Source organism: Camelus dromedarius, chromosome 15 (genome assembly GCF_036321535.1).
Source record: "Camelus dromedarius isolate mCamDro1 chromosome 15, mCamDro1.pat, whole genome shotgun sequence".
NCBI lineage: Eukaryota > Metazoa > Chordata > Mammalia > Artiodactyla > Camelidae > Camelus > Camelus dromedarius.
Window position 1 is genome coordinate 19,082,024 of NC_087450.1, and position 22,638 is coordinate 19,104,661.

General features: G+C 42.5%; 1 long non-coding RNA gene and 1 pseudogene across 1 annotated transcript; one reads left to right on the forward strand and one right to left on the reverse strand.

The window, feature by feature from the left end:
- Positions 1–231: 231 nt before the first annotated feature.
- LOC135323060 (uncharacterized) lies at positions 232–6,477 on the forward strand. Its single transcript, XR_010384171.1, has 3 exons — positions 232–3,260; positions 4,695–4,830; positions 5,889–6,477. It is a non-coding gene; the product is annotated as an uncharacterized LOC135323060 (long non-coding RNA).
- Positions 6,478–16,466: 9,989 nt separating this feature from the next.
- LOC105097261 (phosphatidylinositol N-acetylglucosaminyltransferase subunit P-like) lies at positions 16,467–16,906 on the reverse strand (annotated as a pseudogene).
- Positions 16,907–22,638: the final 5,732 nt, after the last annotated feature.

The window sequence follows — 22,638 nt, forward strand, 5'->3', positions numbered from 1 at the left end:
TAAGAACTCTACAGAAAGTATAAATGAATAAACAAATGAAGCCTATATCTTTCATTCTGTGTCAAAATAATTAATCCTGAGTCCATGTTCATAGATTTAAATAAGAATACCTTCAGGCTGCTCTTCTGATTTTTAAACGCTGTGATGGGACAAGACTGGCATCTGAAGACTCTTTTCTGCCATCAGATGAGTATATTGTTTCTACACATATGTGTCTTCCCTTTAAATGCACTCCCAGTAGCCACAGACATAGTCTCAGGGACTGCCAGCCAAGGAGTTTTTAGTAAAGGAACTGCTACAATGTCAGCTGGCAACCAACAAGGAAATTAAGCTGTATCCTCTACAGCTGCCAAAAGCTGCCCAGGCCCTGAAATTTAAAAATACGGACATTCTTTTCATAGTGCCGTTAATTAATGCAGCTGGGAGTGTATCTGTAACAGTTACAATGTGTCTTTAGGGGAATTACTCAATGGTGAATTCCACTATTCAACTAAATTACCCAACGCTAAATGCCCACTTGGCTAATAGTCTGCTCTTGAGTTGCAGCAGAGTCCATCACCAGTAGATAAAGATGTATGATTCATTTATTTAACAAATATGTGTTGATCACCTACTAAGTGCATGGCACAGGGCTGGGCACTGGAGTGGTAAACACGGCAGACAAGCTTTTCCCTCTTGGAGCTCACAGTCTAGATGGAAAGAGAAGAGCTTAACAATTAAAATGCACTATCAACTGTATAATTACAGTTGTGATATGGGCCAAAAGGAGTGCAAAGTAGAGGGACCATTTGTCTGGAGAGTCCAAGGGGAGGCGACATTTGAGTTGAGCTCTGAAGAGTGAGAAGGATTTACTCAGGCAAGGAGCAGCATGGAACAGAGTTCCTGGCTGGTTCAGGCTACAAAAGGGGGTGTGGCTGAGGAAGAGGTTGGAGAGGTAGGCAGGGGCTAGATCATGTACGGTCTACTATACCATTTTCAGTAAGATCACTCTGACCACAATGTGAAGAAGGAATAAGGGAGGGGGAGATGTCGGGTGAGGGACAGTTAGGAGACTGTTGCTATAATATAAGTGAAAGGGGATGCTTGTCTAAGCAGTAGAGCAAATGGAGAGGAGTAGATACCAACAAGACCTGGTGATTGTTTAGCTAGGGAGGAATCAGGGAAAGCCCCAGGTCTCTGCTTCTTCAACCAGATGGATGGTGGTGCCATTTTCGGAGCTGGGAGACCCTCAGAGAAGGAGGATTGAGAATACCATCCCAAGGTTCACATTTGGTCAAGGTGGATGTGAGGTGCCTGTATGATGTCCAAGTGGAGATGTTGAGTAGGTGGTTAGCTGTAGGGTCTGGTGCTTCAGTCTGGGACTGAAGTAGCTGGTTTGGAGGTGGTAATAAAGTCACAAGAGTGAGATGGCCTCCTAGGAGAGTACAGAGTTCAACCAGAAGAGAGCCTTGGACTGAGCCTGGTAGAAACCTTGTCTAAAGGCTGGACAGAGGCAAACTATCTGGCAGAGGAGGTGGAGGAGCAGCCAGAGAGCCTGGGGAAGTGGTGTGATGGAGCCCAGGGAAAGAATGTGTCATAGGCAGCAGCCAACAACACTCATAATGGCTGAGAGACCCAAGGGAAATGAGGACTGAATATATCCACCAAACTGGGTGACCTTGGTGTCGCTAGGGCTTTTACGGAGCAGTGACTAGGGGAATGAAGGGATGAGAGATAACTGGAGTGGATTGAAGAGTGAGCAAAAGGTGAAAAAATGAAGACAGGTACTGAGTACAGGCAACTCTTGAAAGGTTTGACTGCGAAGGGTCAGAGAGAGAAATAGCTGGAGAGGAATGTTATGCCAGCAGAGGGTTTATTTTACTATTTATTTATTGACTCATTCATTTGTTTATTTTATGGTGGAATAAATTGAATGTGTTTAAATGCAGATGGGAAAGGTTTTATAGAGAAGAGGAAGATGAAGGTACAGCAGAGAAAGGACAATGGACAATAAAGCTCCTATGACCAGGGGAAAGGATGGAAGCAGAGTATGGGTGGAAAAGCTGACCTTGTGCAGGAGGCCACCTCTATTATAAGAGGTGAGAGGGGGATGGGAGCAGGACTGAACCATGCAGGTTTGAAATAGGACGTAGAATCCTTCCACCTGATGACTTCCTCTTACTCTGGAAGGAGATTGGGAGTGGGGCCAGGAGAGAAGAGAGATTTGAAGAGAGAGGAGATGGTTTGATACAGCCACTGCAGAAGGTGGGAGGGTTGACATGAACAGAGATGCGGCAGGATGACAAGGCAGCAATGGCCACCCTCGTAAGGTTGGTGGCTTGAACTTGTAAGATGCCCTTTGTAAGGCCCTCTTAAGTGATTGCCTCCAGCAGAGCTCAGCTGTCTGCTCTGGTGCAGGCTCAAATGAGGGAATTGCTAGGGCAGGGGAACAAATTCCTTTTGCCAAGGAATTGAGAACCTTGGCAAAAGGGTAGTTGATATGATGCATGACAGCAGGACAGAAGTCAATGGGCCAAAGGAGCTCAATCATCGTGGAAGGGAAGGAGGCTGAATCAGAGATTTGGATGCTTAAGTTTGTGGTTCAGGAGGTGGAGAAGTTTAGGAACATGACAAAGCCAGGATGTGGTTGGGGGAGAGTAGAGAAGACAGTCACTGGAGAATGTAAAGTCAAGAGATTAAGAGGCAGGTTATTGGAATCATCTGTGTGGATAGTGAAACCATCCAGCAGAGTGTGGGCAAGAACTGGGGTCAGGGTCATGGTGTGAAGGCCATGGAGCTAGGAGCTAGGAGAGTGAGGGAATGACCAGGAGGTCAGAAGATGGGAACCACCAGCTGGGGGGATGAGCACTGTGGAATGATGGCAGGATAGAGGCTCCACAAGGGAACGACTTTGAAAACAGATACCAGAGGCCCAGTCTGTTTCGCCCCGGTTGTCTCTAGACCCAGGGCTCTGCAGACCACCGCCACATCCCCTCACTTCCTTCTCTTCCCCAAGATGTCCATCAGGGACAAGGGCATGTGGAGGCCTCCCTCCCTCCTCCCCCTCTTCTCCCCTGGAGGCTTTGTTGTCCATCAAATGAAACCCGCTGGGAGCCTGGCGGTAATCAGGAAACCCAGGCTTGTCTCACCTCTACTACTCACCTTCTGTCTTTCCTCAGACAGGCTGTTGACCTCTTCTGTCTCAGTTTCACTGTCTGGAAAATGAGGATGCTTAAACACACACCCCCTCTCAGGGCAATTGTAAGGAGTAGAGGAGATAAGTAAGTAAAAGCACTTTCTAAACTGTAAAGCACTGTAAGAATGTGAGTGAATTCCCTTGTTCAGAACCCCCTCACATCCACCCTCAGAAGCCCCCTCTCAGGACCTCTCTCAGGAGCCCTGCCAGAAAGACTGAGTCCCTGCTGCAGAGGAAGCTGTCATCTTGCCCTGGAGACAGAACACACACACCCAAAACAATTATAGAGGAATGCACAGCTGTGTCTGATTAAATGCTAAATTGTAAGACGCAGACAATGAGAGCTCTGAGATCAGACAAGGGAACAATTAGCCAGAGTTGGGAAAGTCTAGGAGACTTCCTAGAGAAGGTGGGTGGAAGGTGCCCAGGCTGCTCACTTATCCCGAGGAGAATATTTGCAAATATGCCCATTCCTTTGTGGCTGCAAAGACTGTCAATCTGACAATCGGACATGGGTCTACAGAAAGTTTCCCAGTCAAGATTTCTCTCTTGGAGCCCCTGCTTCTGTTGTCAATCCTATGCCCTACCCCCTCTCAAGTGCACTCCTGTGCTTCCCCTAGGCTGGTGGGCCACCTTGGCCCCAAAGAATCCTATGTGCTTGGCCCTGGGCCTCTCATGTTTGGGTCTCCCATGTCACCCATTTCCTGGTGAAGAAAGAGGTTGACCTTCAGTAAGTTTCCTGTGCCCTCTTTTGTGCCAGCACACACCTGGTATTTTTGCCCAGCCAGACTGCAGGCTTTTGAGCAAGCAGTCCTGGAGGCCCCTGGCCAGCCTAGAGCACCTGCATATTCATAGAACAAAAGCCTTGAGCCAGCTCCCACACCTGCTTCATTTGCTCTTTATTGCCTCTGCCTCGTTGTTCAGGAGCACCCAGCCACGTGCTGTGGAGCTGCCCCTCTCCAGCCCGAGTCCTGCAACCCCAGAGCTGGCTTCTGCCTCCTTGGTTATGTTGAAGTCAACTCCTGCAGCCCTTTGGATACAGTTCAGAATGAAGACCTTCCTCCTCAGTAGCTAGACCCCATGGCCTGGTCGGTGCCTCTGCCATGGACCTCTGTCCTTCCTTCACCACAAGCCTGAGAAAGACCCCAGCACGCCCCGGAGCCAAGCACTCACGGGTAGCGTCAGAAGCAGAAATCCCCGAATCTCAACTATGCTGTGGACAAAGGTTTCTCCAAAAGGACAGCAGTGATTTGGCAGTCTGTTAATCAGTCTCAGGTGGGGCTGTGAAAACAACAGCCACCTTCTGTCAACAGTTAAAATACTAATTTCTGATGGAAAGTGTGGAATTCTTAGAATTCTAGTCCAAATCCCTTGTTCCTTACAACTGAGAAAAAGAAGGCCCCAAAAGTAGCTTTCCGGAGGCCAAATTCCTGATCCTAGAGATAATATCTTGAATGTTGGACAATTAAGTCACATGTTAAAAATCACCTGACTTCTAAAGCAGACCCTTTCTCCCAAGGTTACTTTGACTTTGCAACAGAAAAACATAAAACCTCATTATCAGATGCAGAGGCTAGAAACCAATGTCATGATTCCCCGGGGATTTGTTCCAAATCCCACAAAGTCCTGATGCAGGAAGCACTCAGAATTCCCAGGTGAGTAAAGTCCAGCTTGTACATGACATTGTGGTGATGTATAAGGTCAGCAATTTGAAGGGGTACGAACAGTCATCTCTATTAGGGTCATCACAGTGTTTGGGGAATGGAATTCTCATTAAAGAGAAATGCAAAATTGTATTCCCAATTATTATCAAATTGCAAAATGACATTCAAGAGGAGAGGCCCATAATTGCAGCATCAAGCATGAGACAGTGCCATTAATACGATTATCAGGGCATAAGCCTATTAGAGAACTTAATGCCTCTTTGCCGGCATCATCGTTTGCAAAGCTTCCCCAGGTCTGGAAACCATCTCAGTTGTAAACACAACTGTTACAGAAGAGTGATTTCCAAGGGGCATAACAAAGATCTGCTGGCCTTTACCCAAGGTCAAAGCTGCCTGGCTAAGAACAGAGAACATTTCTGAAAAATGAAGACTCACCTGCCAACTCTAGTTGGCGTTATTGAGAAAGGATGTCCATCTAGCCCTGAGTCCTCTCCAGCCCTGCAGCAATCCAGTCATGGGTATAACTGTCACCTGGAGATATGCATGTGCCATTTAGGTGGGCACAGGGGCCCAAGTTTTGTCTGCTACAGGTGAAAAATTGTGGTATAGGAGTCTACGAACCCAGGTTCAAGGGGGTGGGAGGGGATAAATTGGGAGTTTGAGATTTGCAGATACTACTATATATAAAATAGATAAACAAGTTTCTTCTGCATAGCACAGGGAACTATATTCAATATCTTATAGTAATCTATAATGAAAAAGAATATGAAAACAAATATATGTATGTATATGTATGACAGAAACATTATGCTGTACACCAGAAATTGACACACTGTAAACTGACTACACTTCAATAATAACAAAGAAACAAAAACCCAGGTTCAAATCCTAATCTCAGAGAAAGCCCTGTGTGTCCTCATAGGTATAGTAACACCTGTGTCAAAGAGTTCCCAGGAAGGGAAGTTGAGGTTTCTTATAACCAAGTGCCTATAGACACCTGGTGCTTAATAAATGTTCATTTCTCCCTTGGCCTTGGCAATTGGACTAAGTCGTGACCTGAACGAAGCTCAGGTACCATCCTGGCATAGACTCCTGGGAGCGCATAGGAGGAATTGCTATCTGTCCTTCTTCCCAAAGAGTTCAGACATCATCAATCATTATCACCATGTAGAATGAAAAGATCTACTGGCTGTTCCTGGAAGGAGCCACCTGCTTGGTCTTTAAGAATCAATGGCTTATGAAACTCACTTGGCAGACTATCACACGGTAAAACCACCACCAGGAGGGGCAGGGCCTCCTCCTTAAACATGACAGTCAGAGAAATCTGAGAGCAATGGACCCCATGGATAGTCTTAAAAGGGAAGCAGGATACTTGTAACAACTTGTGGGTGTATCTCAAAACATGATGAATGAAAGAAGTCATACAGGAGAGAATATACATGAAGTTCAAGAAGATGTAAAAACTAATCTATGCTGATAGAAATCAGAATGCTAGTTGCCTTAGGGATAGGAGAGAATTAACTGGAAAGAGGCATGAGGGAACTTTCTGAGATGAGAGAAATGTTCCATTTGTTGATTGGAATGATGATTACATGTGAGCATACCATTGTCAAAACTCATCATGCTGTACACTTTGGATTTGTGCATTTTATTCTTTATAAATTAGACCTCAATTAGCCAAAAAAAAGGGGGGGGGGAGGAAGCAGCAACGTTTAGGCAAAGGGGAGCACAGGCAAGGGGAGAAAGAAGGGGGCGCCCCACCATCCCTCACTGTGCTGGGCAATTTCTCCAGCACCAAACTCTGGGGCAGCTATGAACTGACATGTCAAAAGAAACTACAGAAAGGAGATGCAGTTTTCTCAAAATGAATATCCTATTCTGGGCCAAACATTAGCTTTAAGCCCTTGTTCCTCTACAATTTGAAAACTTTCCATCACCATTTTCTTCTTTTCTCATCTAAAGCCATCCCAGGACATGTTTTTTTAAGAACCAGCCTCCTTTAGAAGTCCCCCTGCCTCCACCCACAGCCACACATGCACATTATTGCATAACATTAACTCCATAAACTTCCAGCCTATAATGCCATAAAAAAAGGAAGCTGAGTTTAATTGACCAACCAAAGTCAAATTAATGATCAGAAGTCAGAAAAAAGACAGTTTGAGTCATCAAGAAACTTTCAAGAAGAGAGAATCCTGACAATCAAAAATTTCAAAAAGCAGAATCCTCCAAACGGTAGGAAAATGGAATGTGCAGTTGGAACTGGAACAAAAATCAGATTGTAGACCCAGCTCCTTTATTAAGTACTTGTGTGCCAAATCCCTTCTGTGCTGTCAAAGGGGATCTATTGCAGATGACAAAAAGATCATAGGCAGGGTGGCCTTGGCTTCAGATTGACTCCTCTGCTGTTCTTTGGGTTCCACCTTCTTCCCACCTCTGTTCCTTTCTACAGTCATCTCATTCAGAGCAACATCCAACAGAAAAATGACTCTTCTTCCCCTTGTCTCTTTTTATGCTCCAGGAAACCTTCCCTACAGTTTCCTACCAGAGTCCCCTTTTCATCTCATTGGCTGGCATAGAATAACATGACCCTTCCTGAGCCAGTCACTGACAAGTTGAGACTAATGATGGTTTACTCCTGAGTCCTCACATAAAGAAGGTCTGGACCTCCAAACACAGTCCATGCTACCAACCAAGACAAAGAGGGTGTAACAGGTAGGGTTTCCCTGGCCCTGCATGGAGGAAGTTTATTGTGGAGTACTCTCAGCATCAGCATCTGGGAGGAAGTGAAATAAGCAGAGATGGACAAAGGGAGAAGTTAAACTGCAATGCAGTCATAATAAAATCCTTAGCTGATCTTTCAGAGAGCTCTGGTGCTGGGACGACTCAGAGTTGTCCCAAATCGTAAGGGGTAAGAGAGCTGGACCCTTTCACTCCTGCATCACCCAGACGTTGGATGTGGGCTGCTCCTGGGAAGGGTGCATTACCATGGCAGCTCTTCTCAGCAGAGGAAAAGTCTCACAGAGGGACTAGGTGGACAGTTGATGCTGTCAACTCTTTCAGTAGATGGGGAAATGAGTGCTTCAGGCTGGGAGGGGAATCTGGGTGGTTCAACACATCATCCACTATAGGAGCGATGGATGTTGCGTGAGCAATCCCTCAGGTCTCCCGGAAACCAACTAGGAGTCCACAGTCGTGTCCAGAGAAAACATTATATGTCAGCCTTTGCCAGGACCGTCTCTGGAACCCAATCATCTCATTACCCTTCCACTTCCTTAGAAGGGGGTGATGGAAGAGCCTCCAAGCATCAGCTACCATCCTGGTTTTTAAGAGTGGGGTGGCTGGGAGATGGCTATGTGGACTGAGTTTGGGCAGGACCCAAGCCCTCAGACTTAAGGAGCGTGATGCCCACAAGAATGAAAATCCACAGGAATAGTCTTGAACAAGCTGGGAGCCTGCTAAGCCCTGGCATCTGCTGAACTTCCCAAATTACACACATTAAGCTGTTCAGTTCCACATTTCCATAGTGTGCTTCCTGCCAAGCTTCCTAGCACAGTCTACACAATGGGGAAATCAAAACGAGCAGTTAGACCAATTATGGATATGACAGGTCAAACAAATAAGCCTTTATCTAGGACTTAAGCAGACATAGTCAACAAGAGTCTAATCCAAAACTTGAGATTTGGACAAAGAAAGGCTTTATAAAACAAAAAGGTGGGGGGAGTAGAGATACTTGCATGAATTTTTTGTCTGTCTCACTGAAAAATACTAAAATAACATTTTATCCAGTCTCCCCATGCGGCCCTGTCCGCGATCCTCCACCCCAAACCCCTTGAACATTCACTCTCTAGCTCTGCTACCAACCTGGCTGTAGGGCCAACTCACCGAGAAGTGTTACACTAGGGTGTAAAAATAGTTGTCACTGAAAGGAGCCAGGGAATTTTCTTTTTAGTTGTTATATATCTAGTTAAATATAAATTAAAGCCAGAGAATTAAAGCCATACCCAGGAGTGTTTGTGTATATATTCAGGAAGTGCAGAGGCTATGTGTCACAGAAACCCCAAGCATTTCAGCTAAGTGAGAAATTCTAGGTAAAATAAATTGCTTGAATCCGATAATCTGCCACCATGGTAGTAGGGAGCCAGATACAATAGAACTTTATTGTTTTATTATCATTTTTTAAGAAGAAAAACTGTTTACAAGTTTCTGATCACTCCTCATTCCAACAGGAGAGACCTCAAGTCTTGTGGCTACTCATTGTTCTGTGGAAAAGGAAATGCAGAATAGTTTCTTTCTTTCTCCTTTTTCCCGTCTCTGGACTAACAAAGGCCATGTACAGGTCATAATCCTTTCTGCAGTTCTGAAATCCATAAAGCTCTGGGAAACGAAAGCTTTTCATAGTGGCACTAAAACTAACTTGGCCGCAAAACCTGACTGGAACTTATAGGAAGGTAGTTCTGGTTTTCATTTATCCTGTATTTCACTACAAATATGTTCACGTGTTTGATCACAGGTGCTGCTCCAGACACACTAATATATCTGAATGAAGATACATATTTGGGGGAATTACCAGCATAGAGATGGTAACTGAAGTCATGGGAATGGTTGGAAAGGTCCAGGGAATGAAGAGACTGAGTGGAGAAGAGGGCCGAGGACCAAATTCAGACAACGGGACTGAGGGAGGGTCAAGGAGCCGGGAAGGACTGAGAAGAGGGAGGAGAACAGGGTGTGGAGATGCAGCCGCCAGGGGAAGAAAGGGTTTGGGCAGGGAGGGTGGGTGTCAGTGTTGGCTGCACAGAGATCAGTGGTGGTCTTGGCTCCTGGGAGGCTGAGAACTTGTCTTGAACCTACTTTATCTTTTTAATAGCACTGAGCTATGCTTTGTTCATGGTAGGTGCCCAATAAAGACCTGTTAGTTAACTGAATATGTCAGCTAAAGCCACAGATCAGAGGGGCAAACCGGCTTTTGTGAGATCTTGTTTGGGATTAAAGACTGGGAAGACAACAGAAAGGGCAAGAGAAAGAGCCTGGCAATGACTAAGAAGTGAGCCAAGTTTGCTCACTGGCATGAACAGCTGGAAAGGAGAACGTTTTGCTTCTTACTACATGGAAGAGCCAGAGGGCTGGGTAACGTGAAACAGTAAAATTAGTAGGTCATTGAAAAGAGTAAAAACCCTGGTAGAGAGAGAAAGTCAATTAACCAAATAAACATTTACTCTTAAACTATGGGTCAGGGCAATTTATAGAACCTTAGAGATAACCAAATCAACTGTCAGTTCACAAATGATAAAATAAACACTCAGAGAGGCGGAGAGGCTCTCTTAAGGAAATAGCAAGTTACTGGCAAAGCCTGGACTCAAACTGAGGGCCCAGGCCCCAGTCCAGTGCTATTTCTACTATAAACATAAAATCTCTACAATGGAATACTATTCAGCCATAAAACCCAACAACATAACGCCATTTGCAGCAACATGGATGCTCCTGGAGAATGTCATTCTAAGTGAAGTAAGCCAGAAAGAGAAAGAAAAATACCACATGAGATTGCTCATATGTGGAATCTGAACAAACAAACAAACAAACAAACAAACAAACAAACAAACAAAACTTAAATACAAAACAGAAACAGACTCATAGACATAGAATACAAACTTGTGGTTGCCAAGGGGGCAGAGGGTGGGAAAGGATAGACTGGGATTTCAAAATGTAGAACAGATAAACAAGATTATACTGTATAGCACAGGGAAATATATACAAGCTCTTATGGTAGCTCACAGAGAAAAAAATGTGACAATGAATATATATATGTTCATGTATAACTGAAAACTTGTGCTCTACACTGGAATTTGACACAACATTGTAAAATGATTATAACTCAATAAAAAATGTTTAAAAAAAAAACATAAAATCTCACTCCTGGGCGCCTCTCCCCATTTCCTGCCTGTGTCTCTATGCTCTTACTAGTAAAATCTGGTTAAAATGAACATCTGGGCAGAGTGGGCAGCTGAGGAGGAAGAGTCAGGGTGAAATAGGCTATTTACCACTGTGACCAGCAACCTCTCAGAATCAGGTTGTGCCAGATACAAACCAGGCAGGGCTCAAGGGAATTCAATTCTACTTTCCCTCCCCTCTCTCTTTTGGTTTGGTTTGTAGGTGAACCATTGTGCAAGTCAGCAACTGGCACAGGGAAGACTATAAACATATTTTCTTGACTTGGTGAGATGAGAGATTAGTTAAAGGAAGGAAAACAGACACTGGAGAATGGGTGAAGCCATGTGACTTTGGGGGAACCGTTTCAGTGAAATATTACCTGAGTGTCTGTTATAAGCAAGACTAAGAAGAGTGAAACATGGTCCTTGCCCTTAAAATGTGTGACTGTTTGCTGCTCTATCTTCTGACACCCAGCACGGTGCCTGGTAGGCAAAAGGGGCTCAATTAACCTTTGAATGAAAGAATCAGATGTCCATTCTTGAAAAGATGCAGCACATCTTTTAGGTAGAAAAAAAATTCCTATACCTTTTTCCTTGATTTTTTAGATCCATTAGTCCCAACAGGTACTCTTTGCTTCCATACATCAGGAAAACCAGGCCTCAGGGGCCAACGTTTCCCCTCTCCTGGTATTCAACACTGCCCAGTTAGCTATCCCACTTGCATCTGTCAGCTGGCCCTCAGAGTCTCAGGCATCAGGAGAAGACTCAGACCCCAGCAGAGTCTGCTCCAAGACTACCAAGTTCTCATGTCTAAGGTCAAACAAGCCATCCTGGCTGTAAGGAGACAGTTTCTCCTCATTTAGTGGCAAGATGCAAGCCTGTCTGATGGACTGTGGTTTCAGGGGCCAAAAGCTGTTCTTATTTTGCTCCCGAAAATCACTTTTGCTTACCAGAAAAGGGAAATTTTAACCTCTACAGCCTGGAACACAACATTCCAAAATAGTTGGAAAGTCCTTGGAAACTTCTCAGATGAAATGAATTAAAAATTTCCTGTGCCCCAAGGGTCAAATCCTGCTGTTCATGGATAACCTTCAAGTTGCTGTCCAGCTTAGTCTCTGGATGAACAAGTCTCCCAAGGACCTGGGAATTTGGGTTGGAAGGCAGTGTCATGCAGAAAGTGCCAACTGTTCCTGCAGGGAAACAGTTATTTTCTGCCTCATAGGTTCTAGGCCAGGAGTGTAGGAGACCCCAAAGACGTTTCTGCTAGCGACTTTTACCATGGCTCATACCCCTGTTTCTCAGCCAAAGGAATCCTATCCCTCCAACCCACCCCGGGAAGAAGACAGCTCCATGATGCACAGCATTGAGTCCTATGCTCACCGTCAGAAAGGCCAGCTTCATTCTGGGAAGAACTGATGGTGTCAGTCTCTCTGCACAATGCCAATAAGCATGTATCACTGAAACCAAGTAAGAGGGTTACCATAGCAGGAAAGCAGCGCCTGCCTTGCTCTCCTGCTACTGAGAGACTTCTTAGTGCAAGGAGCTGAGCCTAGCCCTGGCTTAGCCACACACAGCTGGGAGGCATTTCAGGAAAAAGGGAGCCATTGTCCCTAGTAGGAAGCACGCCTTGCCAGCGTGTCTCTTCATCAGCCCAACACAGGTCAGTTTCTCTGCCTGTGGATCAACAAAGTCCCTCTCAACAAATGTCAAATGCTTTTGTATGTGAAAAGATTGCCAAGAATGGATATGGTTGAGGTATCTAATCATAACTTAGGGGTTATTTTGTCCAGTCTAATTCAGTAAATATCGATTGAGTGGCTGACTTAGAAGAAATGCTGCCATGTGCTACTGGAAAACCAATGTAAGACCCAGGTCCCTGACCTCTGATCTCTGACCTCTGACCTCTAGGACCTTATCATCTAGTGGTAGGAGGCCCCGAGCATGTCAGCTGTGGGCTCTGCCACACCCAGTGTCTCCTATAGAGGGACAGCCTCCCCCACCTAGAGCCTCAGAGAGAGAGCACTAGGGTGTTCTATGTCCAGGAATGGCCACTGATTGGTCCAGGAGCAGGTGCCTAGCCCAAGGGCCACCCCTAATAGGCTAGGCAGTTGCCTTGAGTGGAATGGCCTAGAAAGATGGCAAAACTTATGGGAGCTGAGTGTACGTGGAGGAGGCTGAGGGTATATGCATGGGTAGGAGCTGGGTCCTTACAGCCCATGCCCTGGAGAGAAGCTCCTTTGATCTGCCTTTCCTGAGGCCCAACTGTTTTCCTTTTCTCTTGGCTCCTCTATATACATCCCCTTTTGATACCCATGCCTTAACACACACACCTCCACATACACACCTCCATTACCACCACTTCTTATGGTCACAAGAGAATCTCCATTCCTGATCAAAGGGGAAGAAGGATAAGAGAAGTCATGCAATCCCCATGGCAGGAACTGGAGGGCTTGTGATCTCAACCTTTGAGTCTAGACGTAGTTCGAGGCTTGCCTAGGCCTGACATGGCCACAGAAATTGTAAGCTCCATGAGGGCTGCCTTGTTTGTTGCTGTACCTCCTAGCTTGGTGCCTGCATAAAGCTGGTGATCAGTAAGTGCTGGCTGAATTAATAATGGAATAGACTGGGAACCAGGGAGATCAATTGAGGGTTAACAGTGGCTATCTCCCGTGAGTCACAATCTCTATTCTCGCTACTCCATGCCCGGGAGGCTGACCTATAGTTACATTCAAAGGCTTCCTTATCCCTGACTTCCAGTGGGGTTCAGCCAAATGCGGAACCCTTGCTAGTTATCAGAGAGGAGGCAAATGATATCAGGGTATACATGCCTCCACGAAGGCTACATTCATGTCAGGAGGCCTTCTCCATCCCACCCCTCTGTCTCCCAGTTCTCATACTTCTTTGGGCCTTCGCAGTGGTAATGACCCCCAACCCAATGTTACCAGCCCTAGGCAACACCAATCCTTTACGGTTTCCTCGCCAACCCTTGTAAATAACGCCTTTATTAAACACTCCTCAGGGCACCCAATTTGAATGTAGCATCTGTTTCCTGTTAAGATCTCAACTGATAGAGGTTCCAAAAATCAACTGCGTGCTTCTTGCTATCTGGTTTTCTCCATGTACTAGTACATTCCGCTCAGCTCTATCAGCAAACACTCATGGCTTCACAGAAGCAAGCTGGCTGGGAAGATGTTTGCTCAAACTGGCCCAGTATGAGGTGAGGGTGGTGGGGGGCAGAAGGGAAGCAAGAGAGTGTCCTGCCTCAACGCTAGTAAGCACACGGCATAAACACCTAGTGAGGAAGATGCCTAACTTGGTATCCACCTTCCCAGCATGAAGCTGGGGTCTGACCTTCCATTAAGCAAGGAAGTTTTCCTTCTCTGATAACATTGGTTTCTTTGGCTAAGGATGCTTTGTTTTGAGTTATATTTTATTGTACAACCACAAAATAATAATCAAAAAGTTCTTTAGGTGAGGATGCCATTGCTCTGCTTTAACTGCACATTTAATTTACCCAAATTAATGCAGCAGAAGCAGAGTGGAGGTGGAATCTTCTTTCTATGTCATTTATGTCTTTTAATATTGATAAGCTCTTGAAAAGCAAGGGTTACTGAGCATTTCAAGCTGTGTTCCTCTTTCAGCCTTTCGTGTGGGGTTAGGGAAAGTGGGTGGACGCAGTAGGAGTATTTTATTTTTATGACAGTTTACCCTCTCTGAACACACTAATGGGGAAAAGTTCATTTTTAATTTTCTAAAAAGGAGATTAAAAGGGTCTCAAGTGATCTGAAGCTTTCTCTCACCTCTAAAAAAATATCTTTCCACAACTCTCTGGTGCATATTATCTTGTCTACTTGGGATCTACTTTTAAGGCAGGTTCCCCACCAGGCAGATTCAACAGCAGTCTAAGGTACAAATGCCTGATATCCTACTTAAGACACAAATGGAAAAACACAGCATCTGAACTTACTTTTTTGTTTTTTTTTTTCCCTCTCCCTCATCCCCTTAAAAAAGGGTATACTGGTTTCTTCATTTCTCAGTCTTTTGGCAGCAGCCATTTAAAAGAAAGAATCACGCGGTAATTATTAATTTTGCATGGGATCAACTCTGGCCTCAGCTTTCATATGAGATGCAGTTACATGAAAAACAGACTGTGTTAATTTCATCCCCTCTGGGGTTGCTTGGCAACAAGGCCTTGTTCCAGATCATCTCTTCTTCTTGGCCTGGAGTGATCTCTTTAGGGCGTCGCTTATGCTAAGGCAATCATCACCCTGTTGCTGTCCCTTCTGAATGTGTCCCTGTGGTCCCGATGGTTGGTGGCTTTGCTCCAGTCATACTGGCTGGGGTCTGTAAAAGCCCTGAGCTTGTCAGCACAGAGAATGAACTATGCTCGAGGAATTTAAGATTTAAACAGTAGAGTTAGACAGGAAAGAGAGGGAGCATGAACAATGTCTAAAGCGAGGCTAGAGGACAGTGGGGCAGAGATGGGGTAAATACTAAAGGGATAAATACTAATGCACACGGGGTTTCTTCTGGGGGGATGAAATTGTTCTGGAATTGTGATAGTTGCATAACTGTGACTATACTAAAAACCACTGAAATGTATGCTTTAAAGGGTGAATTTTATGGCATAAAAATTATAAGTCAATTTAAAAAATAGAATGAAAAAAAGCAATGGGTAATGCCTTTAAAAATGTAATGAGAGATTCCATTTACCCTTACTCGTATGCTCTTTATTCATTTACCCCAATAGTAACATCTTGCATAACTATAGTGATGTATCACAACCAGGAAGATGACTTTAGTACAATCCACAAAGCTTATTTCAATTCCACCAGCTTTACATGCACTCGTGTGTGTGCATGCACATGTAATTCTATGCAATTTTATCATATGTGTATGTTTGTGTAATTACCACCACAGTCAACATACAGAATTATTTCATCATCACAAGGATCCTTCCTGCTCCCTGTTTGTACTCGTGCCCCCCATCCCTAAACCCTAGCAAACACTAATCTATTCTCCATCTCTATAATTTTGTTATTTAAAAATTTTAATATAAATTGCTATATGTTATATAAAATGTTACATAAATGTAATATTTTGAGTTTGGTTTTTCCTAGTCAACATAATTTGAGATCCATCTAGGTTGTTGTGTGTATCAATAGTTCATTCCTTTTATTTATTTTAAAATTTTTTGGTAATGCAGTACTATTTTATTTATTCTGTCCATTAATAGCTAATACTTAAGAACATTTACAATATTAATAGAACTAAATCTAAGAGAAGTTCAACTTACTTTTTTTTAAGTCTCAATACTGGTCATTAATAAAAAAAGACAGTGAAAATAACTGTCAAAACTATTATTTCAAAGACATAAATAATAAACAACAAGCTCATACTGTATAGCACAGGGAACCATATTCAATATCTTGTAACCTATGGTGAAGAAGAATATGAGAATGAATGTACGTATGTTCCTATGTGACTGAAGTATTGTGCTGTACACCAGAAATTGACACAACATTGTAAACCGACAGTACTTCAATAAAAATGTATGGAAAACAGTGAAAAAAGAATGTGGCAATGAATATATGTATGTTCATGCATAACTGAAAAATTGTGCTCTACACTGGAATTTGACACAAAATTGTAAAATGCCTGTAACTCAATAAAAATATGTTTAAAAAAAGAAATGTGGTAAAAATAAAAAGATACAATTTGCAAAAAAAAATAAATACCTGGTGTTAGTATGTCTACATATAACTCAGTTTCAAGTGTAAAGTTCTTTGGCTGCAAGAAAGAACAACTTGGTTTAGTTCACCAAGAGGAGTATTTCTTAATGCTGGAATGACTTCTCTTGGTATTTCTTCCACTGTTGATTGTTGGCATAGTTATCCGTGACTGTATGGACTCCAAATAAGAGTACATAGCTGATTACTGCAGCCAATTACCATAGAAATAGGAAGTGGACAGATAATGCAACTGCCCAATATTTTTGAGGCCAAAAGCTTAAGCCTGAGGAGTTTAGCTAAGATTCAGGAATAAAAGCCCACAGGAGATAGAGTGTGAGGCCAGATTGGGAGCTTAAGAAGAAAGCCATAAATCGCTCTTTCTGGCAATGATGATGGTGAATTTTCCACCATTTTCCTAGCGGCTTTAGACAATCTCAGAACTGAGTCTGGGGCACAAGCCTCGCACAGGGAGTGGGGCAGAGAGGAAAAACCAAAGGAAAGGCCAAGGGGCAATGGGGGCCCCAACCCCAGGCGCAGGTACACTGGGACCCTCTCCAGGGAGGCAGAGGGACCACGCCCACTCCTTTTATTTCGAAATAAATATTTATTTTTAGAACAGTTTCAAGTTTATGGAATTATTGTGAAGATAGTACAGAGTTCTCACATACTCCACATCTTCTTTGCCTTATCATTAGCGTTTCATATTAGTACATCTGTCACAATTAATAGACCAATCTGGGATACATTCTTATTAACTGAAGTCCATCTTTGAGACTTCCTCAGTTTTCCCCTAACATCCTTCTCCTGTATCAGGAGCCCATCCAGGATACCATACCACTTTCACAGTTTTATCTCCTTAGGCTCCTCTTGGCTGTGGCTGTTCCCCAGAACTTTCTTGTTTTTTGATGTCCCTTAAGAATTTTTTTGAGTCCTGGTCTGATATTCTTTGGTGAGGTATCTGTTGAGATCTAACATCACACTTAGTAGTGAGAAATTGGATGCTTTCCCCCTATAATTAGGAACAAGGCAAGGATGTTCTCTCACCACTCCTATTCAACACTGTACTGACATTCCTAACTAGTGCATTTAGGCAAGAAAAGGAAATAAAAGGTATAGAGATTAGAAAGGAAGAAACAAACTCTATTCACAGAAGACATGAAAATCCCAAAGAACTGACAAAAAACCCTCCTGGAACTAAAAAGTGAGTAAAGCAAAGTCTCAGGATACAGTGTTAATATACAAAGTCAATTGCTTTCCTATATACCAGCAATGAACTATTCGAACTTGAAATATCAAAAAGCAATTCCACTTACAAAGGCACCCAATAAGTGAAATACTTAGGAATAAGGCTAATAAAACATGCACAGGACGATATGGGGAAAATTAGAAAACTCTGATTCAAAGATCTAAATAAATAGAAATATTCCATTTTCATGGATTAGAAGACTCAATGTTGTTAAGATGTCAATTCTTCCCAACTTAATCTGTGGATTTGATATAATCAAAATCAAAATCTCAGCAAGTTATTTTGTAGATTATGACAAACTGATTCTAAAGTTTATATATAAGGGCAAAGGACCTAGAACAGCCAACACAATACTGAGGAAAAAGAACAAAGTTGCAAGACTCACACTACCTAATTTCAAGACTAACTATGGTATAAGTCTTTAATAATCAAGACAACATGGTATTTATGAAAGAATAGACATGTATGTAGATCAATGAAATAGACTAAAGAGTCCAAAAATGGACCCACACAAATATACCCAACTGATCTTTGGCAAAGGGGCAGACGTGATTCAATGGAGAAAGGATAGTCTCTTCAATAAATGATGATTGAACAAATGGTGATGGATGCCCATATGCAAAAAACCATGAACCTAGACACAGACCTTATTATACCTTATACAAAAAGTAATTCAAGATGTACTACAGACTAAGTAAAATGCAAAACTACAAAACTTCTTGAAGAAAACATAGGGGAAAATTCACATGACCTTGGGTCTGATAATGAGTTTTCAACTAAAACGTCAGTTGCATGATCCAGGAAAGAAATATTAATAAGTTTGACCTTATTAAAACTAAAAATGTCTTCTTTGCAAAAGACATCATTAAAATAATGAAAAGGCAAGCCAAAGACTTGGAGAAAATACTTGCAAAACACATATCTGATACAGGATTTGTATATAAACTATACAAAGAACAGTTAGAACTCAACAATAAGAAAATAAACAACCCAGTTTAAGAGTGAACAAAAGATCTGAACAGATACCTCACCACAGAAGATCTACAAATGGTTAATAAGCACATGAAAAGATTCTCAACATCATTTGTCATTAGAGAATTGCAAATTACAACAATGTGATACCACTACCAACCTATGAGAATGGCTCAAAAGAAAAAAAGAAAACCCAAAACTAAATACCAACTGCGGGGGAGGACAAGGACTTTTGTGGGTGCTCTTTGTCAAATTGGGGAAATTCCCCTCTATTCTCAGTTTGCTGAGTTTTTATCATGAATGGCTGTTGAAATGTTAAGTGTAGATTCATATGTAGGTATAAGAAGGAATACAGAGAGATCCACATATTTTTTACTCAGGTTCCCCCAATGCTAACAGCTCACAAAGCAATATTACAACAAGAATATTGGCAGTAATACAATCCACCAATCTTATTTAGATTTCTTTAGTTTAACTTGTACTCGTGTGTGTGTGTGTGTGTGTGTGTGTGTGTGTGTTTATACAATTTAATCTCATGATTAGGTTTGAATATCCACCACCACAGTCAAAATACAGAACAATTACATAACCACAGGATTTCTCTTGTTACCTTTCATAACCACACTCATCTTCATCCTGTTCCTTCTCCTTACAACCCTAATCCTTGGCAACCACTAATTTGGTCTCTATTTCTAAAATGTTGTTATTTTAAGGATGTCCTATAAATGGAATCATACAGGGTATATCTTTTTGGATGGACTTTCATCAATAGTTCATTCATTTTTATTGCTGTATGGTATTCTATGGTATAGAAGCACCAAAGTTTGTTTAATCATTACCTGCTATTGAAGGACATCTGGGTTATTTCTGCTTTTTGGCTATTATTAGTAAAACTGCTATAAACATTCATGTACAGGTTTTTGTGTGACCATAGGATTTTATTACTCTGGGATAAATGTCCAAGTAATACAATTGCTGGGTCACATGTTAAGTATGTGTTTAGATTTGTAAGAAACTGCCAAACTGCTTTCCAGAGTGGCTGTACCATTTTACTTTCTGACCAGCAGTGTATGAGTGATTCAGTGTTTCTGCATCTTTGCCAGCATTGGGTGCTATCCCCAATTTTGCTTTAGCCATTCTGATAGATGTATACATACTTTTTTTTTGAAAAGCCATAAATGTCTTAAAACAATTGAGCCAACACTAACCAGCTAATGCTCCCTGTATGCCTAACTCCAAGTTAGGCTTTTTGAGTGTGGTGGAGACTCAGCTCCTGCATACCAGGGACAGTAGAGGCAAGACCATAGCATCAGAGGAAGCCAGTTACCCAAAGTCACCCCTAATGGGCTCACCAGTAATTATGTGTGTTGGATGACAAACCCTGAGCCCCTAATAGGAACCCGTGTCAGTGAAATCTCTGTGGCTCTCAGAGGGAAAAAAAAAACCCACATCACTGTCTAGATGCAGCAGAGGCTCAGAGTTGGCTGTTTGAAACTCCAGGTAAAAGAAATGGCATTTACCCTCTGGATCTGCAAAAGAGGGTTCAGATTTTGCCTGTGCTTTGCAAAGAAATAGGACAAAGCAACGAAGTCCTACCTGTGGCAAAAAGGGACTGATTTTCAACCTGAGAGAGCACCTATCCCTTTCTAGTAGATTCCATTAAGGAAGATTCCTAGATTGTCATCCAAGTTCAGTTCTCTCATTTTCCTCAACTTCTGTCTATTGTATCAAGCTTAGGGCATAAAGACAGTTGTGAATATTAATTAAACCATGTTATTGTACAGTTATTGGATCTCATTTATCTAAGGAGTAGAGGGCCTTGATGTACCAAAAATATTTGGCTTTAAAAAAAACAACTCTTTAGACAAAGGTCAGTTTTGTCTGGAATGACACAGATCACTGTGCTCTGGACCTCACAGAGGCCTAATGCTATCAGGGGAGTTTCCGTCCTTCCCAGCATACCTGTCTCCATCCCTCCCCTTCCTGCCCTTCACCCCAGGGGACATCTATTGTCCACACTCTGGTCTAATTTTTCAAAAAAGTATTTATTTATACCCCACCCTATACCAAAAAACCTTTGAAGAAATTTTAAAATTAAAATATTTTCTTATGCAAAACAGAACAACAAAAAGGAAAACAGAACTAAAATTAGTTAAAAGGAAGCAGAAAAATAGATGTGGCCAAATTAGTATTTATCACCCACAATTTTTATATTTTGCTTTACGGAATGCTCTTGGCTTCTAATACTCAAGTGCAATAACACTTTAAGAAAGCCATCATTCGGCTTTTCCCATATAACCTCTTCAAAGTTTTAGGTTCAATTTATACACCCATATTTTCCATTTCACCATTTTGTTCTTCAATTACTGAGCTTTTAGTGGCTTATCCACTTAAATAAATATCTTAAGAAGGATTTTTTCCAATAGTCTAAGACTCCAGCTGATGTTATTAACCCTTCTAGAAAACTCAACAGATAGCCTCTCTGTTGCTCTCATGGCAAGCATTATTCATCTTGAAAACTTTCTGATGATAACTAGCGAAGATGTGATAAAGCCAGTTTCTCAACAGAGAAAAATCAGCTGATGAATAGATATACACTGTTGTTAATATATGCTACCTGAGATCAGGCGTCTTGTCTCTCTTGTCCATTCATGTGCCTCATACAGTGCCTGAGACAGAGTAGGGACTCAGATATTTACTGAAAACTGTTGAGTGCTGTCTCTGAGCAGGATACTCTTTATAGACATTCTGGGAATATGCAGAAATAAAGGATTCTGGGGTTCATGACTGGCACCCCCCCACAAACCCACCCAAGGCCTATCATGGGCGAATAGTAGTGACAGTTTCAACTTCCTATTCCTAGGTCGTTCAGAAGCCCCAAGATTCCCTTTGTGGTTCCCATCTTCTCTGGAGGCCGTGGAAACCCTGCACAAGCCCACCATATGGAACTGGGAGGGGCATGTCCACTGAAAAGCCTTGGCTACTTGAATGTAGAGATATCTTAGCATGTAGTCACCTCCATAACCATCAACCTCTGGGAATGGCCACAGTGACACCATTTCACGAAGGAAACACAGTAGCAAGAAGTCATGTGTGAAATGACCTCTTGGATCCTTTAAGTTTTATGGTTGTGGTTATCCCAATGCCATGACAAGGCTGCCTCAAACTGAGATGAGATCTCCCAAGCCACAGGCTTTACTGTCCCTCTGGGCCCTGTTAAAGCTGCCTCCTGACTTCCCAGCTGCTGTCCTATCATCTTTTCCAAATACTTAAGTGCCCATTAGTTTCTAGTGCTTCTCAGATGCTGTAGCACTTTCTGTCTGGCTCCTGCCCTCTTAGACAAAAGGCAAATGTTCAGGGTGAGAGAACCAACTGAAAGACCAACTAATAAGTAAATTATATGAGATACACACATTCCATGCTCCAAAACTCTAATCTGAGAATAAAATCGCCACTCAGTTTAACCAGACCATATTTCTCTTTTGATAAATACACTAACAGAGGACAGCAGGTATCTCATTCTTGGCACTATTTGCATTTTGGTTCCAAATAAGTTTTTGTTGGTGCTGCCCTGGGCTGTAGGATCTTTAGTAGCATCCCTGGCCTCTGTTCACTAGAATTTGGTAGCAGCTGCCCCCCAAATTCTCCAAATGTTTCCAAATGGCCCTATTGCAAACCACTGGAGCAGAGTAGGCAACACAATTCGAAATCCAGCCTACAAAAAAAGCTAATGAACACATCAGCACAAGGCCAATGAAATTTGTCCTTAAAAATAAGCAAAATGTCAGTAATTGGTGACTCTTGCAGCTTTCTGCAACTTAAAAATTTTTTCCAAATAAAAAGTTTTAAAAAATATTTTACTTATTCATTATTTTATTATTTGATTATTTTATTTTGGTGGGGAAGGGAGGTAATTAGGCTTATT